General features: G+C 37.2%; 1 protein-coding gene across 2 annotated transcripts in view; it reads left to right on the top strand.

Moving 5' to 3' along the window:
• The first annotated feature begins 4,217 nt into the window (after nt 1–4,217).
• The window catches only part of LOC145681910 (E3 ubiquitin-protein ligase SIAH1B-like), a 54,279-nt gene continuing 41,997 nt past the window's right edge, over nt 4,218–16,499 (top strand). For both annotated transcript variants that reach the window (XM_081753514.1, XM_081753513.1), the window contains exon 1: nt 4,218–4,310. The gene's annotated coding sequence lies outside the window, so the exon portion shown is untranslated. The remainder of the gene's footprint in view (nt 4,311–16,499) is intronic.

The following is a 16,499-nucleotide window of genomic DNA, read 5'->3' as shown; positions in this document are numbered from 1 at the left end:
GTTGAAGAGGGTCGTAAAGTGTAATAGGCAGACATCTATCTAGACCATCACACAGGAATTCCAAACTGCACCAGGATCCACTCCAGGTACTATGACAGTTAGGCATGAGGTGAGAAAACTTGGATTTCATGGTCGAGCGGCTGCTCATAAGCCACACATCACGCAGGTAAATGCCAAACGACGCCTCGCGTGGTGTAAGGAGCATAAACATTGGACGATTGAACAGTGGAAAAATGATGTGTGGAGTGACGAATCATGGTACACAATGTGGCGATCCGATGGCAGGGTGTGGATATGGCGAATTCCCGTTGGTCGTGTTTTTTATTGGAGGGGGCTTGTACCCCTTGTTCTTTTGCGTGGCACTCTCACAGTACAGGCCTACATAGATCTTTGAAGCACCTTCTTGCTTCCCACTGTTCGGGGATGGCGATTGCATCTTTCAACACAATCGAGCACCTGTTCATACTACACGGCCTGTGGCGGAGTGGTTACACGGTAGAAGTTGAAGTTGTTAAAGTAAACAGTCTCAAACTGGCCAGGGTCGGAATCCCGGCCGGGGGCTCACTTTCAACTTCATTTTATATATATAAATTTTTAATCCTTATGTAAGTATCTAGATCATAACAAAATGAACCGTCAACTTAGGACCTACATCTGATGCACGTCACTGAGTTATCCCACAGACATAAGAAAGATAACTGTAGAACTTACTACACCCAGGTGGACTCAATACCTTATGGGCTCGTATGATGATCGTTATAGCCTGAAGTTACAATAGAACAAACAGAACGCGGTCTCATTCATACATTACAGTAATTGAATTTATGTTATGAATAGGGCTAGGACAATTATACATTTTCAATATTACTTATGTAAATACATATTTAAGGATTTTTAATATAAAATGAATATTTCGGTTATTTATGTTGCAACTACAACTAAATACTAAATTTGTCTAACTAAAATATTTATTGTCTGTCCGTCACTTGAAAGTAGTAGAAATTAAACGAATTTGTGGTAGAAACAATGACATATCGTATTAGTTTTTTCTTTTCTTTTTTTTTTTTTTTTTTGTTGTTGACTGACCTTCCGGCAAACGTTTTTGGGACACCGGGACGACCCTTTGTCGTTATTTTACGAGATGTAGGCTTACACGACTTCTTCCTTGGAAGCCCTAACTGCTCTTCCAGTTGGGACCTGAGAGGCCCCAGTCCGGCACTAAAAGTAAATATTTTATCCAACAACATGAGTGAGAGGTACCGGTACATTACACCTCTGAGAGAATCAATGCTTCACGTTAGAAAATTCAACTTTGTTCTATTGGTATTCGAAAACAATACTGGAGCACTTTAGATGTGGAGTTCTTTGTATCAACCTAGATAAATATGTGTATTTTGAGTTGTTTAATTTGAAATAAAATAGCCTAACTTTCTACTTCATTAGGTATTGACATCACAAAAGATAAAAAATTGGATGTACGCGTCTTCTTCTGAAGTGTTTACAGTGTATGGCTTCATACATACTTGAAGTGTGATTAGTGTGATTAGTGTACGAGTATCAATTTGTATTTTTGAATTAAATGTTTTGAACAAGTTCCTCAAGAAATTATTCCGCAAATGAATCATTTTTATTACAAATCTTAAGTTAATATTATGTTTTTAAATAAGATTTCATTACTGGAGTATACTTACTCTTACTTTATTACTTACGAGTGTTGCTTGGTTTTATTTAATTCCATTGAAGTAGTCTGCTATGATGTTATTTTTTAATGAAAAAACTCACTCACCTACCGTCCTACTAACGCTTTGGACACCCCTGAACAAAAATTGTGGTTGGTCACGTTACTGTGTAGCTATCTATTCGAAAAAATGAAATAAAATATTTTAAGTTTTACGTCCCACGATTATGCCGCCTGGGCTAAAGGGGACTTTGATGAGAAAGAAATAAAAAGGTGGAATGAAGAAGGTGGGAGGAAGCGAGAGAGCCCCGAGAAAATCCACGCACACATTGTCCACTACAAAGCTCACTTGGCGCGAGCGGGGTTCGAACCAAGGACCCCATGCACAAGAGTTTAACGCTCTGCCAATGAACGCCATCTATTCAAACAGCATAAACACAGATTGAATATTTAGGTTTGAGCATTAGCTTTTTTGGGGGGGGAGGGGGTCCGTGACTATCATTATTAGTACGTGACAACACTGAAATTACTAGATTTTAATTCACGACGCTAAAATACAGGATTATCAAACATACATGATAAACATATAATAGACTTACCCGATTTGAAGGCCCAGGAGATAATTGGGGGATCCCTAATTTCCCCAGTTGAATCACTGATTTGAGAAACGTCATAAGTCATGCAAACTGTATTTTACAAGAGAGGCGAAAAACGTTACACACAGACTTATAATTGTTTAAAGTGACTGCACTCACGTCCACACATAACGGCCATATAGTCCGACTATCGCTGCTGTTGAAACAGCTACTTGGTCGAGAAATAAGTGTACACAAAAATATTCAATATATTTCACTTAAGACATTTCTCAATCCAACACAAGAATCAGTAAAATATTAGCATAAGTTAGATTAGGTTAAGGTAGAATAGGTTAATTAAGATTAGTTTCGGTACAAATTTTCGACACGTTATTGCTATGAAAGGGAAAACTGTGGTGTATTTCACGAGTATTGTACAAAATACCACACATACACGTACAAAATATTACACAAAAGCATCTCTATGGTATGAGTGCAATGATATAGATTAGTTATGATCTCAGAAACATACGCGTTCAGTCGTCATCAACATGACCTTCACACACCGGATGTTGTGCATCACCTCTGTTGAAAATTGGCCACTTCACAATGTTCTGATAAAAATCCTGATGCTCTGCTGGTATGTACTTTAACGTTCTTCGTACAATAAGCTTTGTAGCCGCCGTGCTTTTGTCATTTTCGCCTAAGTGACGGCTCTTCAGTTTCACTTTCAATTCCTCACCCATTGTAAATGTATCAACTTGTGGCCTGCCAAACGAAAGTTTGAAATTTTCTTTGGAGGATTTGTTACAGAATTCATACTTCGCTTTGGTGTCGGGACATTGTTTCATGAAAACAGTCATGTCATGTTATTCTTCGGACATTGAGTGTTGCTTCTAAAAATTCTCGCTGCCTACATTAATAATGCACTTCTTTCGTTGAGAATGATTTAGTATATTTCTTCATGTCTGTACTGCATTGCCTTTCGTATTTTGACCGCGTTTATCTTTTGGAATTTCACCTTTTAGCCAATAGCTCAGCCTCACTTACTCGTCTTTAGTTTCCCTCTAGTCTTGGTCTCTTACGGATATTGGCTGCGTATAAATATTCATTTCTTACGCCTTTCTTTCGGTATTTTTGGCCACTCGTCTCTCCGTTATTTTATGTACTTGAGGGCCACACATATTCAGAAACAATATAGAAACACACATATTTAGAAACTCAGAGGGCCGCGGTGTCTCAGTGGTAGAGCGTTCACCTCTGGTGCTTGGGGCCCCGGGTTCGATCCCAGCCCCCGCGAAGTGAACTTTGTGGTGGACAAACACCGTGTGCGTGGGTTTCCTCGGGGTTCTCCCGTTTCCTCCCACTTTCTTCATTCCACCATTTCATTCATTTCTCATCATCACCGTCTCCTTTAGTCTAGCTGGCATAATCGCGGGACGTAAAACTCAAAGATTTCATTTCATTTTCACAGAAACTCAGAAAACGTTCTGGCACTAACTATCTATTGACATACAAGGAAACCAATACGATGTGCTTTATTGTTCGTGTCTGCGCAGTCGCATTGTCTCTCACACTCACCTATATTAATTTTGGATTGGTCCGGGTCAGACATTGAGCTGAAAAATGTCGTAAGTCAATGACTTGTGGTTTCTCAACTCATGAGCAATTGTTCCAGGTCTATACTGCACGAACTACTACCGCGACTTCTGTCATTTCACAACCCAACGGTAGCTACCCTTCAAGAATAAAAGCTGCATGTAAACTCATTTTCGGCAAATCGGTGACTTATGACGTATCTCAAATAATCGATTCAGTTGCAGCTAGTGCATATGCCAATACGGAAATTTTAAAATGTAAAGAAAGAAAAAAGAAAGAATTTTAGTAGACTCTCAGACGTATATGCCAATTTGTAGTCCTGGCAACGCTGAATCTTCTCTCATCAACTTCCTGACACTAAACTACAGACTACGGCATAATTTCCCATTAGAAATAATCTTATAAAAGAATTCACATTGATATTGCTGCTTCTATACAATACTTGTCAAAAAAATAAGGTACGTTATGTTTATTTATTTATTTTAATCCATCTGACCAACACTTTATTACCATATTATTTTGCGATAGACAATATGTAATTATGACGTTTGGGCGTGTCTTTTCGCTCGATACTACTTAGTTCCTGTTGAATTGTCTTCATATTCTGTTTCTATTTTCTATGTTCTAATTTCTATTTCTTGTTAAGTTTAATGTTGAGTGTAGACAAGTCAACAAATTTACGAATTCATCAAAGAGTACTGGTTTATGTAATGTAGATAGCCTCACTTTTGGAAGCAGTATGAATGTATTGTGTGTACAAGGGTGGATGGCTTATTGAAAAGGAGATTGTAGATATTACGTGGGCTCAGCGATGACACCAGCGGCAGGGCAAGAGGTGCTCCCCAATGGCATGGTCTGTTCCGACCTTCTCCCTCAGACTACGTCAGTTGACAGGAATATTTCATTGGGGACACATCTTGTTAAGGTACTACTAAAATTTTTCGTGTATAGGCAGTGGCGTATTCAGGAGAGAGCTATCAGGCTTAAGCCCTTCCCCCCAAAATAAATTTGTTATATGTACAACTTCATTAAAATCTCTTGGTACCCAAAAAGAAAAATATAAGTGGTTATTTACGTGTTGTGAGAGCCCCCCGAAATGAAATCCTAGATACGCCACTGTGTATAGGTCTATATATAATTATATATGTTTTAGACTTCGCTTCTTGCGTAGCAACTTCCGTATCCAATTTAAGTTTACCTCACGATTTATAATTTTTATGTCCATTTTCGGAAGACAAGGAAATTATAGTTTATGTATTTTACTGTGCTAAGTGGATTTGAATAACAAATGTAAACAACTTTTGTATGTAAGAAACGTCCCACTCTACAGATTGCCTAAGATGGTTGCTGGTTTAGAATGAATACATAAGAAGCTTATTATTATTATTATTATTATTATTATTATTATTATTATTATTATTATTATTATTATTATTTTCGTCAAGAAATAGAGAATCCCTGCTAAGTGAACCTTCATTATTATGCCAAAAATGCAATAACGTAATTCGCACTAGTGTTAATTTCCTAATTTATATTGTACAATTTTGCTACCCGGTTTGGTATGATGCCAGTGTCGTACAAATACCTCACTTCGTTCTTAAATTATGCCTATAGATGCTTCACATTTTGCGTCGCAATTATTAGTTTCTAAATTTTTAATCAATTTGAAATTAGTTTTTGAACATAATTAGTACCTACCTTGGACTGAATTTTTATCTTGTTACTTTGATTCAAGGGCGCATCCTAGGGGAGGGGAAACGACCCTAACAATATTTGGTAGACCGTATAAATTATGTAGCTCCTTGTTTTGAAGTTTCCGCCATTCCCCATTCCCGTTCCTCTTCGGTCCCAATATTCGTCTCAGGATCTTGTTCTCAAATACTTTCAGTCTATGTTCTTCCATAAGAAATAAAGACTCTTGCCTGTACTTATTTATGTTCGTGACTGTACAATGTGTAACATTTTAGTACACAAGGCAAAATGTTTGAACGATAACACATAAATAAATAAAATCTGTTCACTGCTCCAACATTTAAACACTTACATGGGGAAATGCATAACGGGTCAAAATGGATCCAAGGGAATAATGTGTAAACTCGAAACGATGACTCCAAAAGAGAGGTAAAATCACATATTACGCTGAACGAATGTTAGAGCATGTGGTTTACTTAATTTTTTATATTATAACTCGTTTACTTCTGCACCAAATCAGAAAATATCTACCTAACACAGTTCGAATCTACATAGACTTCTATACTGTGCCCAGCTCGGCTGGGTTCACTTTGTGCTTCCTATCATTACCGACCAATGCGGCCAAAATAATGGGAAATAACATTAGATTCCTTTGGTCTGCTATGGGTACAGACTAAGTTCCTTGCTAAAATTGCTTAGTTGGTAAGAATTCCTAACGTGGGCAAAGTTCACCGTAGAATTTCCGCTTTGTTGACGGAGGAGGAGGTTGTTTACTCTCGGTATTGCCCCTAAGTTGGTGGGTATGGGTGTATGTTAACCACCTTACTGCCCTTAACAACCTCACGCGATTTTTTATTATTTTCACATGGTTTTTGATAACATATTCACCGCGTGGAGTCTCTTCGGAGTTACAATCGTAGTGAGACCAGGTAATCACTTCCCAATTCACCCTCGCGGGTCTACCAACTCGCGTTTATATACTTTCAAGTAAGGTAGCCATAGATTTGGGTCTGCCTCCAAAAAAAAGGGGAAGGGATTTATGCAACCTTAGAGTGAGATGGAAGAAAACACAGCAAGAGGGGAAGAAAATGTTACTTCCGTATTTTTCTGAATGCCAGAAATTGAATTTCAAAATGAATTATTGCAAAATCCTAATATCACTTCAACATAAAGTTTTATATGAGAAAACAAAGTAATTTGTTGAAGAAAAGAACAATTTATTTGAATGTATTAAAGTAAATTTAATGAAAAAGAATATTCTCCATTCGGGTTATTATCGCTCACAAGAGCACCCTTTTCTTCTTTTCTGTGTTAAACATCAAAGATCACCGTCAGCTCTGCTTAGCATCACTAAGATACTAAGCTCTATTTAACTGACACGTCCTCTATTTATCTATTGTATTATATTCAGAACATTCCTAACTCAAAATTCAACAACCTAGTTTCCGACCGGTCCAAAGTAAGTTTATGACTTTTTACGGTTTCGCCATTGACTTACTTCGAACCTAGGATAAAACTCCCACACATTAGGTATGATTATGCACACAGTCGGCCAAGGTTCCTGTTGCGTTCAGCCAACCATGATTCATCCAGTCTGAATCATGCTTCAGTTTGTACTGTTTTATTACATAACTTTTTTGGTGTGTAGCGAACTCGACTGGGAGTCGAACCCGGACATCTCTGATTTCCGTTCCAACTCAGCACAAAAATGCTGTTTTTTCTATCGTAGTGTAGCTGGGATATTCCTTTTAATGTAAAAGCTGTCCTTATTATCGACATATTATCCTGTTTTAATTTTTTATTTTTCACTTTTTTTTTTTTTTTTTTTTTTTTTTTTTTTTTTTTTTTTTGCTTTCCTACAAACACTGTATAAACTTAAAAATAAATGAGTTTCTTATCTGTCTGTGCTGCCGGTGCTAAACCTGACTACAATTTCCGTCAACATTCTATGTTAATCATTATTGCTTGTGGCTCTCTCAACTTCGCTCATCCGGAGTACATGTGTTTGATTCCCGATCGTGTTAGGTCTAGACAGGGCGCAATCTGAAGGCATAGGACCCCAAAATCCTCCTCCACCCATTGGAGCTGAAAGTCACTTTGTGACCTTCAGTATATTTGGACACCCTCGTCCAAGATATACTAAAAAGGTTAAAGCTATATCTGGAATAGGGGGGTTTATGGAAGGGGGTTACACTCAAGCTTATATAGTATCTTTACTAGCAACTGTAATTATAATGTATTATCCTACTATTTTACAGTAGAAAATTATTGCTCTTATACAGTTAGACTTGTTAGCAATATACTCCTATCATAGTCAGTACTCTTTTCTTCGTACACTCATTACTCCTTACACTAACTGCTTAGGCTCACTATATTTAACATTCGTTAGTATTTTTTAACATATATTCTGCGGGGAAACTTATGACCTGTGTATAAAGTTCATAGAATTCATGCTTATGAATGTATATACTGTCTCTGAACCGTTTCTGTTACATGTTGATCTGATCTAGTACAATTTCTTTATACTAAATCAGCAACTTTGCTTATTTGTTAGGTATACATAATCTCAAATTTATATCGTAGTATACTAAAGCATCTTTTACGTAGAATTAAGCTTTATTATATTCTTTTATTTACAATTTCTTATTTTTTGTTATATATTGTGTATCGTTGTTTTAATCTTCCTGTTTGACAAGTCCCTTTTCAGTGTCTTCAGTGTTTTTAGTTGTTCATATAAAGTCGTTATATCGGTTTTGGTTGGTCTGCACATCGTTTACTTAAACACTGAAAAAATATGTCCTTTAAAATAATAAACCAACTTCTAGAATCAAAACAGATGGTAGTTTACACTTGAAATTGTTCTGTGTCCACACAGGTCTTTGAGTCTATAGTTCTGCACCATAGTTTGTGTAGGTAAAAGTTCGACTTATAACAAAAATGTTCACATTTTCCAATTACTGGTGTATGTCACTCATATGTCTCCTTATAAATTGATAGGAATAGTCTACATTTGGTAGAAAAGTTCCCTTCCAGACCAATCACAAACTGTTAACTCTGTCCTTCAGTTATCCTAGGAGATATACTTGTTGTTCAGTTCCACTGGGTGCTAGGAGTCAGGGTTATTCTTGTGATTGGTGACAGCGGTTCGTGTTGTCAAAATGAAGATTGTCTCACAAGGTACATTCGCGAAGTGTCCCTTCGGGATTCGTCTAAAATTGATTGAAATGTAAAGTTCTCCGCGGCTTAATGCGTATTGCATTAATTTTAGCGGCCCATACGGGTAATTTGCACATTTATGGGCCTTCATATATCCGGAATTCAATCAACCACTACTATATAGCTCGGTCACAAAATTGCATTTAGTTTCTTTAGGTATGATTGGACATGAGTGTGGGCATATGCAAAACAAATTGGATCAAGTACTGCTTCTCTGTCACAAGTTACCCATCCCGGCCGCCATCTTGGATCCGCCATATTGGATTCAACTTTCGGTTTTTCAAATGGGAATAGGTGCATGTGATACATCAAACGCATATAACATTTTCTCGAAAATTCATTGGTGTAGTTAATTTTACCGTTGCTTGTACCGCTTGCAAGGTATTATTGCATGTTAAATGTTGAACCAAATAGTAAGTTGTGCAGGGTCCCGTGTGTATATGTAATCTTTTATGCGATTGATCGTTAAAGAAATATTCTCTGAACGTAATACATACATAAACACAGACGTAAATACGGAAATGGTAGGTCTTCACCCAAATCTGGTCGTATCTGGATTTACATTAGGCATTTTGACCGTGATAGAATATTTCCTTGTTATAGTATAACATGAAAGTAAGAACAATCACTCACAGAAATGTAATAATTATGACACCAATTTTGTAAAGAGATTGTTTATACCTACAGTTAGTGGCGTATCTACGATTTTGTTTAGGAGGCTTTGCTAACTTTATTTCTAGAAATGTGAAAATTCTGCAAGATATTTCATTTATTTTAAGATAGTAAATAAAATTTTGGGGGGTGACTTGAGCCTGGAAGCCCCTCTTAAATACGCCACTGCGTGCAGTTTTTTTCCAGTTAGAAATTGTTTTGATTTGTGAACATCGTAACAGTAACTGATATTACTCTGCAATGTCTATTCGCAAAGTGCCTGGAGGGATTTAATATGCAATATCTTCCAAACGGTACACGCTACGGTAAAATTAGCAACACCAGTGGATTTCCGAGAAAATTGTACATTAATTTGATGTATCACTTACACCTATTCCCATTTGAAAAATCGAAAGTTAAGTCCAATATGCCAGATCCAAGATGGCCGCCGGGGTGAGTAACATTTGTCAGAGAATCCGTATTTGGCCCAATTTGTTTTTCATATGCCCGCATTTATGTCCATTTACATCTAAGGAAACTAAAAGCAATTTTTGTCCGAGCGTTGTAGTAGAGTATGAAATCCAGATATATGAAGGCCCATAAATATGCAAATTACCCGTATGTGCCGCTAAAATGAGTACAATACACATTGGACCGCTGAAAACTTTAAATTTAAATCAATTTTACACGAATCCCGAGGGGAAACTTCGTCAATGTACCTTGTCAGTCGTGTCTAGTCCAAATCAACTGCATTTCATGGTTCATAGTTCAACGTGTTTCATGGGGGGTTACTGCCGTTTATGGAATCTTTAATGTTAGGAGAGAGTCAGCCCAAAAAAACAGACGGGAGGCATAACTGTGCCTCTAGTATTATAAAGAAGCGGGTATATTTGGTCCATAGACCACATTGACTTGTATTAGGAGAATAGATATTAGAGAAGAATAACTTACAATTAGCTGTATACGAGTGTGAGTGTAACTTTTCCTCTTTTGTTTTGCTCAGATTTCATGGTCCACTTTTTCCTCTGACTTTGGACGGATGGAATTCTAAGACAGGAGATTCTGGTACGAGGTATCGCCTTTTATAGGGTTTTTAATGTTATAACTCAGCCCCCAAATCAGGTGGGAGGCATAACTGTGCCTCTAGTGTTATATCGAAATTCTAGTCCGTAGACCATGTTGGCCTATATTAGAAGTATAGAAATTCAAGGAGGAAAACTTTCTCTGTGTGATTTTTTCCTCACGTTAGCTGATTCTCTTTTGTTTTGTTCAGATTGGATGCCCTGTCTTCTTGTTTTCGCTGGTAATTATAGAGGAGAGGATCCTCCAATTTAATTAGTTTAAGACCTTGATTAGCGTTTAAAAGAAGATATTGGTTCTCAGATTGTTATTGGGATGTGATGTCTTCTGTTCCGTCATAGTGACTCGTAGCATAGAAAACGAGTAGCAAGACAGTTCGACGTCTTCTTCTGATGGCAATACTTTAGAATTTCCTCTATTTGGTTCTGAGTTTCGAAATCGTAGCCTCCTACCCCGGTGCTTGGGATCCAAGAAGGGTTTACTGGTCGCGGTTTGATCATCCCTGACAGATTTTCGGGGATGCACAGGAGGACATCACTCGTCTCTTATCTCTGTGAGAGACAAAACAAAAAATATTATACTTGATCCTATTACATTATGTACCACATGTTTTCAGATCTAGCCTCATTTATCCCAAAACTGGCACCTCTGAACTATGGTAAATAAAGACTCACCAAAAGTACATGTTAGCTGATAGCCTTTTGCATGCATTACATCTCATAATCTATGTCAATAAAAAAAGAAGAAAATCCTAAGAGAACAGAGGAACACATCAATTCAGCCATTTATATTACAGATATCTGCCTTTATTTGCCATCCAGGAGCTAAATCGAAATCAATCATTGTTATTCTGAATATTGTAGTTCATCCTTTATTTTATCTTTTTCAATTATTTAACATTCGATACTGATCTGTATTCGATACTGATTGCTTATATTGAGGTTAGTATGTGCTTGAGACGAGACGACACAACGTTCTCTCTTGCCAATAGTGTGTCGGAATCCCATTCTTCTTCTTGTTATTATTACTGTGATTAACCTATAATTTTGAAATTGGACATAATTCATCCGCTGTCTACGTGAAGTGATACATGGTCTATTTTAAATGTAAATGAAATGAAATGAAATCTTTGAGTTTTACGTCCCACGCTTAATGCCGGTTAGGCTAAAGGAGACGGTGATGATGAGTAATGAATGAAATGGTGGAATGAATAAAGTAAGAGGAAACGGGAAACCCCCGAGAAAATCCACACACACGGTGTTTGTCCACCACAAAGTTCACTTGGCGGGGGCTGGGATCGAACCCGGGACCCCAAGCACCAGAGGTGAACGCTCTACCACTGAGCCACCGCGGCCCTCTATTTTAAATGTATCTGATATAAGACATATCTAGTTCTCACCTCTTGCACGTTTATATATATTTTTGGAACGACGAATATAATTAGTTTTTAATATTTATTCTAGTTTTCTTTATTAGGAGTTGTATTCTTACGCGTTACCTCCGACAAATTGTACCCTATCTGGTTACTAGTTGTCAACTTGATCACTTTTCGGTTGAGGTGTCGGTTAAGAAATGTTGTTTACATAATTTATTAATTATCACTTAATAAAAATATTGAACAAACTACTTCTTATTTAAATATTACGTTTAGTGTTTTGGAGTGACTGTATGATATGTTCTAATTTATACTAATCGTTATCTTCTAGAAATTAGTCTGCATCAGGGACTCGTTTTACACTAACTTTGTTTTGCTTTCCAGAAACATATTCTCAACGCTCATTTAGTTCTTTAACCTAAAGGGAACTCGGGGGTTATATTTCCGTCATGAAGTCGCTCGGTCTGACTAGACCAAAATAATTTTATTCTGTGATATTTTTTGTTAACTTGAATTTAGAGAGTTAAAACATGCACAAGGAAAGATTCTTCTATGATTAAACGGATATGTGGTTTCCGGTCTGTGGATATAACAGAAGTTATCAAGATTCTATGAGTTGCCTTAGTCATCCTTCGGATTTTGTATGCTTACAGTGGTTACATCCGGAAGGAAATTTTCGTCTCTGAATTTCAGCTCCCAGGATATGTTATATGCACTAGTATTGGGAGTTCTTAAAATCATTTTTTGGAAACAAGTCCTTGATCCCTTACGTCACTAGTAATTTTATGGAGTGAGTGATATAATTTCCGACTTTCGACCTATAGGAGGCGAGGCATTATGATGGGGAACGGCTTTCCACCAAATACTAATCGTGGACCATACCTTGTTTGGTAATCAATTCCGAGTAGATTCAATTTCATTGTTCTTGTTCACTATCTTCTGCAGTCCGTGTATCTGTCCATCTGTCTGTATACTACTGTTACGTGCGTATTCGTGGAGGGGCCATCTTTTTAACGCATTTGTCTCTAGGTTTCCATAAGGTTTTCATAGTACTCCTCAGGAGGTGTCCTTACGTTGTATTCTTACCCCCCAACATCATTGGATATATTTTTCACAAACTAATGCTCCATTACCAACCCACAGTCCTAGAATTTTCTTTTCAAAAATATATAGGGAGTAGTTCATTCTTGAGGGCTGACTTCTTGTCATTCGAAATTTCGAGATGTAAATTATTTTGTCTGTATTTCCTAGTCATATACTTCAATAATGTAGACAGTTTACGCAATTTAGGAAAGTGCTAACACGGAAGTTTAGTACGGTGTCCCGTACCTTTTTCTTTTACTCCCTAAACCCAAGTATTTTATATGCAAGGGGAACAATATAGGCCACGAAGTATACCTAGGTATTAGTGGATACGCGTAACCGCTGACAAACGGGTCCTTGGATCTTTATTTTCTGTATTGATCCTTCCTAGCTACGTAACGAGTTACGTGAAGAACAACCGATCCTAGCTACTGAGGAAATATTGCAAGGTCTTTGACTGCTACTTACGGAAGTTCTAATCTGGGTTAGTAAGAACAACATTACGTTATCACTTCCGCTGGGTTTCTAGTCTGCTAATAAACATTACATAGGGGTCAATCCATACGAAGTCGTCCAGAGGTGGTTGCTCGACCATCTCCGAAAATTGTAACAAATTGAGTGTGATGAACCTTGTGTATGAGAAGGTCTATAACATCATTCACGTTGTCGTATGTACGAGTGTTCCTGAATTTCGGTCATCTTTGTTGACGGTGGAGTGCCAATTTTTGCATTTGCAAGCGTTTACGAAAACTACAATCACTTAGGACATACGAATCAGACGAACACACACGCACCCCCCCACACACACATACACGCACACACACACACACACAAATGTTTAGAGGAGAGACTGAGGTACACGATGAATACGAATTTCTGCGTCTACATAAATATGCAGGGTTGCAAACCACTACATGAAATCACCAGTAAAACTATCGTGTTTCAACTGAAAACTTTCTTATTTCAACTAAGAGATAAGATTTTGTATCACAAGAAAACACCCATTTAAATAACATGGAAATTAATTCATCCACCCAATAGATACCTTAAAAACTAAAAATATTCACTTTTGGCAATTTTCCTGTGGGTTAGTCCCAGAAATCTACAATAATGCCAAATTTCATCATTCTAATCCTACCGGAAGTGCCTAAACATTTTAGGGTGTAGAAGATGTCTCATATAAATAACATTGAAAAGACCTTTCAATTACCCATAAAACCTCTGTACGGTTGAAAATCTTTATTTTTGGTTATTTACTTAAGCAACACTAACGGCAACATACAAACATACCGAATTTAAAGTTTTTATTGAAATTTCAAGTACCTAAAATATGAGAGCATAAGTCCAAAAAACAACCCATTTAAATAACATAGAGAATTTCTTCATCCTCCCCTAAAAATTAAAAATAATATCTTTTGACAATTTTCCTGTGGGTTAGTACTTGCACGCTACAATCATGCTAAATTTCGCCTCTCCAAGTCAACCGTAAGTACTCTTTTATTTTATATAAGTTCATGTAGCTTTATATTTAGTTAGGATAGAGGGACCAACTTTGTGAACATATTAACTTCCGTAACTTGGATTGAATTTCAACATGACTTTTATGATACAATACATTAAGTGCCTTAACACGCGGTCCAGTTCGACGATGTGTGTCCTGGATGCAAGGGGGAACTTACGCTCTTACCACATAGACGTGGCAGTGATCATTGAAGTAGAAAGATGGAACAAACGCCACTCGCAAGCTTTTGGAGAACTGAACACAAACAAAAGCGGGCCTAACTGCTGCACCATGCATAATTTTTGAGATCTAGCATGAAACATAACCATGCCAGTGAAACGTGTCAGTAGTATCATAGTTGTGGATATTTCTACAGAATCTTTATATGCAATAGTATGCAGCACAAAACTTATGAACCCTCCACTTTATGGCGTCCCAAAATACAGCCCGTTTAAAAGTGTAATTTTCTCTAGTTTTCTGGTGATTTCATGTAGTAATTCGCAACCCTGCATATTAATTTAGACGCAAAAATTCATATTCAGTATGTACCTCAGTCTCTCCCCTAGACATTCGTTTTTGTTTGGTGTTCGTCTGATTCGTACATCCGGAGCAACTGTAGTTTTCGTAAACGCTTGCAAATGCAAAAATTGGCACTTCACCGACAACAAAGATGGCCGCCCTTCAGGACCACTTGCACATATAATTTTCTGAGATGGTCGAGCAACCATTTTCAAAATTTTTCGACCACTTCAGATGGATTGACCCATACTTGATTGCAAGTGACATTGTAATATTGCATGAATTGAGACTAGTATATGTGAATGTTTTACAACTAAAGACTAGCGGATTCCTACTCCTCTTCAAAATCTATGAGTGTCCGTCTGTGGATAACTACATTTTCCTTTTCTGCCCATACTGGTCGTTATATTTATATACATTATTACAAAATGATATGTTTGCATAGATTTACATCTTTTTATCATTACTGTTCTGTATTATCTTACAACTATTAACTAAAATAGTTAATTAATTACATTCATCTATAGTACCGGTACATTATTAATACTATAAATTTTATTTAACTAAATTACTAATTCCGCAGAGCACGGTTTATGATTGTCCTCGGCAATGTGCTTAGCGTCAAAAATTTACTCGTGACCTTGGTACCATCACGTTATTTCCTTCGATCTTTAAGCAAATCACATTAATGTACGGGGATCGATTTATAAGAACTTGCCATTAGAGCAGAGCGTTATTTCATAAGCATTAATTACGCTTCCTTTTGTACTATACCAAGACACCGTTCCACCATTCGTTCCGTGTTGGAATCCCGAGGCTGAGCACTACACAGGAATGAGTATCATAAATAACTAATATCTAGTAGTCACCATTGCATCATACTATATGACACGTTAATTCATTTTGAATATGAGTTTCCGTATTGTACACTAGGTGAAGAGAAACGAGTTCGGAGTATTTCGCGGGGCCACATCTCCCCACAGTGTAGTATTTTTTTCTTTACATAAATATATATAAAGGGTGTTTCAAAACAACAACGTCAAGGGAGGTTATTTCTGACACCAAGACAAGGCAAAAACTATAGACCAACTTGGGCGCACAAATGCTTCCTTTCTTAGTTATAAGCTGCCGAGAACATTAAAAAAAAAAAAAAAAAAAAAAGAAATTTAAAGGGCCATAGTTCCAAAAGTATGGTAACTACCGTAGTCGGATCAAGGCTTAACTTAGGAACTAATATATACACTATTCAAAAATACGTGTTTCAGAATCTTGCGGTACCCACGAAAGAATTTGGCTACGGGCTCACTCACCAAACACCTCTATAAAAACTTCTGTGAAAGTACCGCAGGATTCTGAAACTCAGGTACTTGGATAGGGCACGTACTAGTTCCTAAGTGAAGTCTTGACCCGACTACGGTACGTCACATAGTTCTGGAGTTGTGGATCTTTGAATTTAATTTTTTTTATGTTTTCGGCAGAATATAACTCCGACAGGAAGTATTTGTGCATCCAGGTTCGTCTATACCTGGA

This window comes from Thermobia domestica, chromosome 3 (genome assembly GCF_964235325.1).
Source record: "Thermobia domestica chromosome 3, izTheDome1.hap1.1, whole genome shotgun sequence".
Taxonomy (NCBI): Eukaryota; Metazoa; Arthropoda; class Insecta; order Zygentoma; family Lepismatidae; genus Thermobia; species Thermobia domestica.
This window is presented reverse-complemented; position numbering and strand designations above follow the sequence as displayed.